Source organism: Amphibalanus amphitrite, unplaced genomic scaffold (genome assembly GCF_019059575.1).
Source record: "Amphibalanus amphitrite isolate SeventyFive unplaced genomic scaffold, NRLGWU_Aamphi_draft 000844F_arrow, whole genome shotgun sequence".
In the NCBI taxonomy this organism is placed as follows: Eukaryota; Metazoa; Arthropoda; class Thecostraca; order Balanomorpha; family Balanidae; genus Amphibalanus; species Amphibalanus amphitrite.
In genome coordinates this window covers 230,499-241,450 of record NW_024882338.1, presented here as the reverse complement: position 1 = coordinate 241,450, position 10,952 = coordinate 230,499, and positions in this window count along the sequence as shown.

Genomic DNA, 10,952 nt, shown 5'->3' with positions numbered 1-10,952 from the left:
TATGTGAGTGAGTTTGTCCAAGCTTTTTTGGACCTGGAGTCAAAATGGGTGGACCGATCGGGACGAAAGTGGGACCGTTTGATTCGTCTCCGGCGAGGTAAACTTTTGGTGCTGGCCTCGATTCGTTCGGTGCTTCGTGGCACATGCTATTCCGCTTCAAAGTTTCGGTGACACGAAATTTTTTGTCAAGGCTTCAGGTCAACCCGAGGTCACGGGCAAAGCAAAGCCATACTGGCGGGACACATCGGTAACACCTTGAACCAGTTTCCAGGGGGGTCACCGTCTGCGAGGGGTGCAGGCTGCACGTGCTGGGGTCGGAAAACCGTTTTGACGTGAGGTCCTCTGGCTCAAAGAAATTTTAAGCTATCAACCTCAAAATCGGTTCAATGGTAGTCCCAGGCAAGGCCTCCAAAATAATGCACATTTGGTTGATCTAAACTCTGTGGTGCATGAGCTATGCACGTGCAAGCCGATTGCACCCCTTCGTACGTTGCCACGGCTGCAGGGTAAACGGCAGCTCTAACTGGTTCAAAACTTGCAGGTCATAAGAAGAATACATTTGATAACGACATTCCGGCGAGATAATATCCGAGGGGTGCAAGCTGCGCGTGCGGGGGGGGGGGGGCGGATAACGGTTTTGACGAGGGATCCTCTGATCCCGGGAAACGTCGATCTAGCGACACAAAAGTCGGTTTTTAATGAAGTCATTGGGCTATGGATCCTCCAATTCTGGCCCAAGGCAACGCACGAGCGCTGCCGGCATCTAGTCTTATGAGAGAACGACTAAAATTGTATTGGTCATGCATAGACGGTGTCAACTGTCAGGGCACCTATGTTGGGAGGTAAAAAATAACCCCCCTTTTTGGACGCCTGGAACCGCCTATTATAGCAAAAACGTGTCAAAAGAGGATGCACAATAACTTTGTATATGTTATCACATGATACCTTTCATTCACTGTTCGTAAAACTGGTGCAGCATCGTGATCTTCGCCCAAATGACTCGCTTCACGAATAGGACCCCCCAATTCCCAGTGCTCTGGAGCCGCCCCTGGTAAAGTTATGAACTTGAAATTTTCAGGGAATGTGCCCAATTTAGTTTTAGGAAAAGTCAGAAAATTTCAGCATCGTAGCTTCAGCGGTTTCGGAGATATTCCCGAAAAACCTGAGGGGTGGATAAAAACAACCCCCCTGCCACTAATAGGGTTAATGCGAAATTAATTATAGCTACCTGTCCAAAATTGAATTGCACATCTCACGTGCAAGCAAGGAGAAAATCGGTTCACAACTGGTCTAGTAATAGCGGTGTAAAGTGAACATCCTGTCGCCGCGGCGACGCGGCGACTCGGCAGCCAGCGCCGACCGCTAGCCGCCGCGCCGCCTGAATTGAAGACTGTGCCGGGACGGAACGGAACGGTTCCGTCTTTACATCGCGCTCCTTACCGCTGATTACGTTCGATTCGCGTCAAATTTTGTGAGAAGACTAAGAAATGTACAGGCAATTTTATGGTGTAAGAATTCTGAAAATCGGTTGGTAAACAATTGAAATATGAACGTGTAAACACAAAATTGTGATTGCTGCGTTTCCCGCGTCGGCCGATCCCGCCCAAGGCTATATAAACCAGGTAGAACGCTCCGGGAAAAAAGTTGGAAACAATAAATTAGTTGCGGCATTCCCTGATGACGCGAATGTGGGTCAGCGGCCGGCGGCCGGCCGCCGCTAACACTGTATGAGGAGGGATGCGCGGAACTTTTGCTTGTTGGTGATTGCGCTAGGCAGTTAAATGGTAATGTTAGGATATGTTTCGAAAGTAAATTGAACGACGCTTCGAACGCCGTCAATGAATTTGCGATACGACGACTATTTGTTTAGTTAGAGCCGGCGAACTTTTACCTTCCGACCGCGCGCGGAGGCGATATGGTGCCACACTGGCGGTTTTTACGATAGCTCAAAATTCTTTTGAGATAAAGAGATGAAATTTGACATGTCCTATCTTTTGATCAAGCTGGATCTTATGGTACGAGTCGCATATTTAAGGTAGGTCAGGTTGTTGACCTATGTTGTCGCTCGTGAGCCTCTGCACAGTCCAAAAACAACGCAATTTCTGAACACTCAGTGCCAAGAAATCCTTCACAGAAAGATGACACTTGGCAGAAAGAAGAGTTGTCGGTTTCTTACCGTTCGTATGTGTCGTGTTTTCACAAGAGTTTAGTAAGGTCAGGTCCGTCACGTGACCTCCCCTCATAACTCAATAGGTTTACTATCATAGAAGCGTTTATTAATCGCCGGAAATCTTAGCCAATCCCACTGGACACTGAATCCATACCCACATGGGGCCCTCCTGACTGGCCACTCCCTCTGAAATCCACAATAACATTGGGCTGCGGCCACGGTTATGTATTAATGCTTTTCACTAACAGAAATACAAGTTCAACCAGCACAGTGCACGCCGCCACAACAGTCCGACCCACGTCCCTGATATCGACTAGCTCCCGGCCGGATGCACATACGCGGAGCCAATCAGTCCGAATGTGACCTGCAGCTTACAATTGCTGTGTCGCATGGCGCATGGCACAGGACGATTCCTAGCAGCTGTCGGCTGGAGTGGAGAAACAGCACGTTGCGACACACCGCGCCGGCGACAGAGCTCAGCAGGGCTGGTTGGAGGCTGGAGCCGGAGGTAAGGGCGGACACAGGCACAGACATTGCAGGACACAGGGCTGCGGAGTCGGAGTCGGAGTCGGTCGGAGTCGACAGTTGTGACCGGAGTCGGAGTCTGAGTCGATTTTAGAAACCCGAGCCGGAGTCGGAGTCGGAGTCACCGAAAATCTGTCGACTCCGCAGCCCTGCTAGGTCTGCGGAGTCGGAGCCGGGAGTTGGAGTCGGTCGGAGTCGACAATTCTGCCCGGAGTTGGAGTCGGAGTCGGAGCTGGTTTTTGAAAGCCGGAGTCGGAGTCGGAGTCGGAGTCGCCGAAAATCCATCGACTCCGCAGCCCTGGAGGACAAATAACAGGATGTCAGTTAGGGATATAATTCAAGACGAATGATTCAAGACGGACTTAAATAATACACATTTTGCTCACTTGGGTACCAACTTCAAACTTGACGTTTATGTATAGCACCATGGAAACAATGGGCACACAGGAAAGAAACAAAAGATGAGGGTTTTTTAACTCAAGGAAGCAAAACAGCCCGAAGTGCAGACAAGCACATACTTTTGGTAATAGCTATCAGCTGTCCTACTCCTCTTCTCCCTTCATCAACTACTGGACACATTTGAAGCATCATATATAGCACCAATGTCCATAACCAAAGCTTACAAGTAGTTTTAACTTCTATGAAGCCAAGGGAAATGTGCCTACATCATGCATGTAAACTCAAAATTACACATGCATGACAAAGGAAGCTTATGTAAAGAGAATAGTTGACAAAAGCATCTCATGGTTAAAATTATTCAAAACTGCACACAGGGCAAACATAAAAAGCAGCAAGTGTACTGTTCTGTTATGCTAAGAAATAATCGAAAACAAAATACAATCTTTTCATGTTTGAACTGGTTGTTCTTCTATGCCCCTTCATCCATATCTTGATTACAGATGGGCTGTTACTGTAGGCTGATGAAGTACCACTTGATTGCCTTTGTGCGAGTTTCAGTTGCAGCCTCCTTGGTACTGCACTGGAAAGCAGATTGAATTGAATGCCTCTGAAAGATAGGAATACAGGCAGGGTTAGCTGTAGTAGTGTCAATGATAATAGACATGACATTTTTGTCCTTTGACATACATTTGTTAAAGTACAAAAAGGTACAACATTTAAATTGGTTTGTTTCAAGACACGCACACTGCACAAAGCCGCACAGACATTACACAGGCATATGAAATTGGTACACATAAAATTTGATGATTAAAAAGGTCAAAACTTGCAATAATAATTGAAGTAAAAGTTACAATCACAATCATTTGATTTAAAATGACTTGACATAAGTCACAAGACGCAACGCTCCTATTCTTTTATGCTTTCATTATCCTCCACATATCAACCAGCTTGATACCAGGCTGTGCAATAGTGTGTGCATAACCCCATGTTGCCATTTTATTAGAGCAAGTGGGGTTAAAACAACAATGCTAATGTCAAACCCACATCTGCAACCCGTACTGCAGTTTCAATCACCTTACAAGCACACCTTCTGGCAGTTTTATAGGCAGAATGGTCATTACTAGGGGAGAGCGGGGCCAGTTGAAACACGGGGTCAGATGAAACATGGCTTTATTTTCAACAGTATGCAACATATGGCGTTGCCGACACCACTGCGCATCCGCGCTCGACCACTTCCTTTGTCAACGGCGTTTGGGCGGCAAACGGACGGTAATTTTGATTTGACACTTGTTTTTGTGTTTTTGAGGGGCGTTTGGGAGAAATCGTTTTTATGAATATTTTGTGATATCTCATATACCTTTGTTTGCTGAAAGAAGAACTCCTGGCTCCGGAATAACACCTTATTTTGGCCCTTCATTCAGCATGATGCCGTCCCTCCAGCTCGTTTGAAATGTGCTTTACGGTGCGTGCGAGATGGCGGGAGCGGATGGGGTCAATTGAAACGCTTCTCTGAGGGTCAGTTGAAACAGGGCCACAGGCCGTTTCAATGGACCCCGGTGACCTTTGCAATGGTTATTGTTCAGGGGCTGTAAACATTAAAGGAAATAGTCCACCTTTGAAATGAGCTTTTAAAGTGAAATAGTAGTTTTATAGAGCTCAATTTTTGACCCCTTTTCTCCAGCCTTTTGCTTGAAAGCACACTATAGCCTGAGATATTTCTCATTTTCCTCATCCGCCCATTTTACCATAGTCTATGTACTTTATGTCACCTATTATGAGGAACTTTGCACTTTTAGCTTTCCAACGACCTATTGAATGTAGCATTTGGAAAAGTAAACCGGACAAAATATCTCCTTAAGAAAGTGGCCTTAGAGAGGAAAACATCCCATTGTTAAGGATAGGTGCAATTGACCCCATGGGCTGGTTCAATTGACCCTCGCATCGGGGTCATTTGAAACGGGCGTAGAGCTGTTTTATAAGCATGCGTTTGGCAGCAAAATATGTTTGAAACATAATTTTACATATCTTAAAATAAAGCCAAAAGAGCATATTTTTTCATGGCATTGTGCATTTTTCGATATGACAACTAGATCTCGCTGTGCATGTCAATATATAAAAAGTGGTTCAACTGGCCCCGCTCTCCCCTACTTTCCCCTCATATTCAACACATATTCCCTTTATACAAATACAGTTTAGACCTGGTTATGGCAAGCACTTTCGAGAAAAGATATGATAAAAGTCCAAGACAAAGGTCGAGAGAAACAACACCAACATAAAATACCGACTATGTAGCACTAATACTGTCAAATTCATAAAAATATATACATGAGTCGATCAGAAATTCACTGTAGATTTCGAAAATGGTGTCAAATGCCACTCAAATACCCCCATTCGCATGTATGTACGAAGCAATAAAACACTGACCTTCAATTCCGCGTGCCATTCTCCATAGGCCACTGTGTATTAAATAACGCGTTCACTGATAGCAAAAAATGAGACCCACATATGACGCGTTTGCTACCAGCCAATCAGCGCTCGAGTTACCGAGCGCTGATTGGTGGAGAGGGCCGTCGTCAGCAGCTAATTGCACGTTGTTTTCCTTGAACATGTGCGTGAGCGCTGATGCTGCTCACGGGCTGTTGCCATTTTTCGTAATGCTGAAGGCACGGGAGCGAACCCCCCTGATCCCGCCTCAGCCGGCGACATGTTACTCTTAGCAGGTCTCTCTAACTGCCATATTTATTATTGGATTAACTAGAAATTCCCCATACATACTCAAAAATGTATATTCTTTCGTATAGTGAAGATAAAAAGACGTGAAGATATCGTTGCGTGATAATGTTTTCGTTGAATTTTTGGCTTCATGATGCATTTCCACACGGCTCAAAATTCACCGCAAAATACCGTTTGCCTGAGACACTTTTACTATGGAACTTGAATGCTTGACTACGATGACTATGTATTTCCATTCTCGCAGAGTTTGGGATATCACTAATCAGCAATCATTCATTTCAGAAAGTGTACACAAGCAAGCATGTCTTGACTCTGTCTTTCAAGGTCACGCGCGGTTGCGTGATGTTGATGCATGAAAACGGCGTTTGCCGCGAGAGTTATGAATGGCCCACTCCAATTTTTCACAGATGGTTAGGAACATTGTGACGGACATAATATGTAAAAATTACCCGAATCGAAGGTGACGTGTTTTTTGCTATTTAAATTTTTCTGTTTTAATTCAAGGTCAAATGCATTTCAAGGTTACTTCAATTTAATTTTATAATTAAAAATCAAAGCCTTATCAATTGCCTACAAGACCCTGTTAATATCATTTTGATACCAGAAAAGGAACCAGAGTTATAGACATTTAAAAAATTGATGTGTGGTATTTTTGGCTATATTCGATGACCTATATCTCAGCGATACTTTATCAAATTTCGAAAATATTATACGTAACTCAGTTTTGAACCATGCCCAGTCTGCCTACAAATTTTCAGAAAAATCGAAGGGGATGACGGATTTCGGTGTTTGATTTGACGTGGAATGCCCCAGGAGCATTCAGAGGGAAATGAAACTTGCAGGATCTAGTATCCATTACGAGTCTCACAACTTGTATATCTCGGATTTTTCCTAAAGGTCATATGAGGTCAGGTCATTTTCGTGACCTCACCATTATAAGTCAATGAGGAAAAATAAAAACTGCTATTCTGGCGCCGGGAACGATCTCCAACTATCTCAAGCACACAGAATCGTGATTTGATGCACTCCATGCAAGGAAAGATGCGTCACTTTTGCAATGTTGACCTTACGTGACATCATTTATGACGTCATCAAGGTCATATTAGTTTTTCGTCAATAACTCCCGATCAAATTGAGCTAGCGAGACGGGAAAGCCACCAATGGACTCAGAAAGACCTGCCGAATCGAATGATATGCGACATGACCTCTTTCGACCATCTTCGTGACCTGGGGGCGCTGACCTGACCGTGACCTGAGGTCAACACCCTAAGTTGACCTGACCCAAACAATAAGTATATCATTCGACGCGCCTGAGCGAGTCCAACACGATGCTGCCAAAATCGCGGCTCTGCGGCCGTTTTTTGCGAAGTTTTTCACCAAAAACTGAACCGTACCTTGGGGCACTTGACCTGACCTCAGAGGTCACCGGTTGACCTAGGACCTTAAAATCGGGTACCAATCTCTGCGTCTCGTAACGGCGCACACGCTCGTTTTTTCCACGATGCGCTAGCTCCACCAGGGGCGAAACGGCGGGGGGGTCGTACCCGCCCCCGCCCCCCTCGGCCGGCGCATATGTAGAAAACCAATAGGTCCGGCGAGGGTTAAGTTTGACTTCAGAGGTGATCTATTTAGCTGTTGTTTTATTTCAAATACATAATACTCTAATTACCTACATACCATCAACCTAGCTGAGCAGTGGCCAAAGTTTGCGGCATCGTGTTCGGTGCATTTTTTCATTCTGGCCGGAGGATCTAAAATAAAATTACGGCAGCGACGTACAATTTAGCCCTCCAAACACAGATTGTATCGCTGTTGTTTTGTTAAAACCAAGGCTCTACAGCAGCTTCCATTTTGAACCAACTTGTCATGTGACTTGAGCTTTGAAAATGGCAGAGGGCTGGCTCTGCACACATGGCGCGTTAAATTCTAGGCAAGCACACTAAAGGCCACCACCAATCCTTTTAGTGAAGTTCGAAGACACTGCGTATCTTCAACTCAACCTCCCGAGGACACTGTTAATCCACATGCGAAACGCTTCGATTTTTCGCCTCCCGGTTTTCTAGTGCCCAGCAACATGCAAACGACCTGTCTCTCACTGACCTTACCAGTATCCTGCAGTATGTTTTACATCTCATGAATTCTCTTGCCGCTAACAGCATTCAGATATGTCGCCGAGTGAGTCTTGCCTTCTAAAAATAGCGGACCAAACATCCTCAGCCACGACTTCACCGAGATCAGTTCAGGGGCAGCCCGCAGCAGGGGTTCGTAGTTCGTACGTCACGAGCTGTCTATGATCTTGCTAAAAATAGAACAGGAACTCCTTCACTATGCATGACCTCTGGTAGCGAACCCTTGTATATTTTATTCAAACCAGTCATGGGTCATTGAGAGGCTGTGAAATCACCCGATCAGACCCTGTCACTCGCGGATATGGCCTGGTGACATTTTGCGGTGTTTATTTATAAAGGAAGGCTGGACGGCCTTATCATCACAGTCGGCAACTTTGTAATCGGTGCCGGGTGCACTGAGAGCTAAGGATGTATGTAATTATATGAGATTGACTCCAGCAAGCTGACGCTAACTTTAGTTCATTTTTCGTAAGTTCGACCGTCACTGAACAGTTGAACACATCTCTCTAAAGACAGCACGATATTTGTTAGGTGAACGTATAGATTTTGTTTGAAGAAAAAAAAAACTGGCTGGCGTACACCACATTTTACATGTGATTAGCTTAATCAAAGTCATTAGTATTTTTCCCCCATTTCCCCCCATTCACATCTCGCATTTAATCATATTTACAACCTCACACCGATACTCGACTTGTTCAGAATTATTACAATGAACTCATCCATTAATCGCACGGCTTTTATAGCACCTCGGTACTTTATCGGTGCTCAAATCATTTGTTCCGTAGTGTTTAACTAAGTAGTAAGTAGTGTTCCGAGGTGTTCAACGCCGTGCGCTTGATACATGAATTCATAATATTTTACGCATCACCTAGCATTGAAAATATAGCAACACACGAAATGCAAGTGAAGGAAATAAGAGCCACTTGAAAAGAAAAACTTTTAGCAAGTCGATCCCCTGTGAAATGCAATGTGCGCTGACCAGTTTTTTCAAGAAACTCACAAAAAGCGATCTTCAATTCAAAAGTTCAAAGAGCCATTTACAGTGAGGGGCGAGCTTTAAAATAAAGATGGACTGTAAGTAATCACATTCGATTTTGTTTTTACCCGACTCTGGGTTCCATCGCACACTCCACCAATCAATGAAAAACCAAAGACCGGCCCACTAAAGACCTCAAGTAGAACGGGATAATTAGGACTAGCAGACTCCGGCACACCTGAGCTCTAAATCATATATCAATAGCTAACGGCATACGACAGTGGAAGGTAATTAAAAAAGCTCCTACAGTTCATTACATCAAGCGATGATGCCTAACGACAACGTTAAAATCGTGCACCAAGTATACTTGTCCATTATACAAATCTCTCTTATTTCACCAGAGTATGTGAAAAACTCTCTGGTCTCTCCGTACTCGCAGATGTCGCCACCAGTCTGCCCTCGCATTACTATGGTCTGCTGGAGCAGCAATAATCTCTCTGTCGAACTAGATAGATGTCGCCCTGCGCTGGACCTCCCCAATGGTGCTTAGCTTGCCTAGGATGAGGGGCTAGCTTACTTCATGCCACGCTAACGGCTAAACTATCATGAACTTTCAAAAATTTCGTTACAAATTAGCTCAGTGACTTCTTGGCATGATGAATAAACCATAACATCACATAAGACATTGTCATTAACCCGCGCCCTGATGGGGGGGGGGGGCCATTTTGGCCCCCCCTGTGGTTTTTCTTAAATAGCGAGAAAACGGCGGCGCGCAGCGCCGCCAAATTTTGGGTACCTTACCGGGCATCAATTTGACACCTTCACACAAAATTTCAAGTCACAGGTCACCTCAGGTCAGGAGTTATTGAGGTCAAACTGAGGTCATGTTCGAGCAAAAATGAGCAAAAAACATGACATTTTGAAACGCTCACCAATTCTACAGTTAACAAGCAATTTTAAAGTTCTTTATGTGGTTGTGTAGAGAAAAGACGGCGCTACAAAACTGCTATCTCGGATTTTCGAAATTTTGGGATTTTGACCCCCAAAAATCAAAAAAAATTGATTTTTTTAGAAAAACTCAAAAAATTTCCAAAAAAAAAATCGAATTTCGATAAAAACGGAATATATGTGATAGTCCCTGCGCTCTTCGATATACATACCAAATTTTAGATCGATACCTCTTTTTTTGGCCAAGTTATAGCGAAAAAACTGTTAAAAATTGATGACGTCAAATTTTTGAACTCAATTTTTAGCAATTCTAGACCTCGTAGCGCAAAACGGAGACCACCATTGAACTCCCCGTGACGAGCTGCATCGAATCGATACCCATTTTATGCAAAAATATCAACTTTGAAATTTGACCTAATTTGACCTGACCTTGACCTGACCTTGACCTGACCTTGACCAAAACGTGACCTAAGCTGGCCCTAAAGTCTGTCTGACCCACATAATCGCATTTGTCATGTAAAATGAACCATAAAACATGTATCACACGACACTTTCATATTGTGACCCCCCAGTGACCTGACCTCTGTGACCTGACCTGGTATCAGTGACCTCAAATAGCAAAATATGTGTTTGAAGAACATTTCTCCATCGATGATTTTCAATGAAATGCATTTTACTCGATTTTACAACGCATTTCTTGAAATGCCTGTAAACGGTGAAAATTCAACCTTTGACCTGACCTGTGACGTCATCGGTTTGACCGAGGTCAATGAAATTGGGTCAAAAGGTAGTTCCCCGCTGGGGCTATCCAACACCGTTTACCGCTTGTCGCTATGTTGCGTGGTTCTCGAGATCTGAGGGGGGGGGCCAAAATGGCCCCCCCTATCAGACCGCGTTGCTCGGCAGACCCCATCTGGGCGCGGGTTAATAACATTAATAACAAATGAGGGCTGTCCTGGTCTTCTCATTCAGTTCCGTGAAGACGGCAATAACGCCGAAAAGGAATAACGGATAAGGGAAGCATGAGGTAATAATATTGACACCTTGAAATGGAGAGACATGGATGATGCTA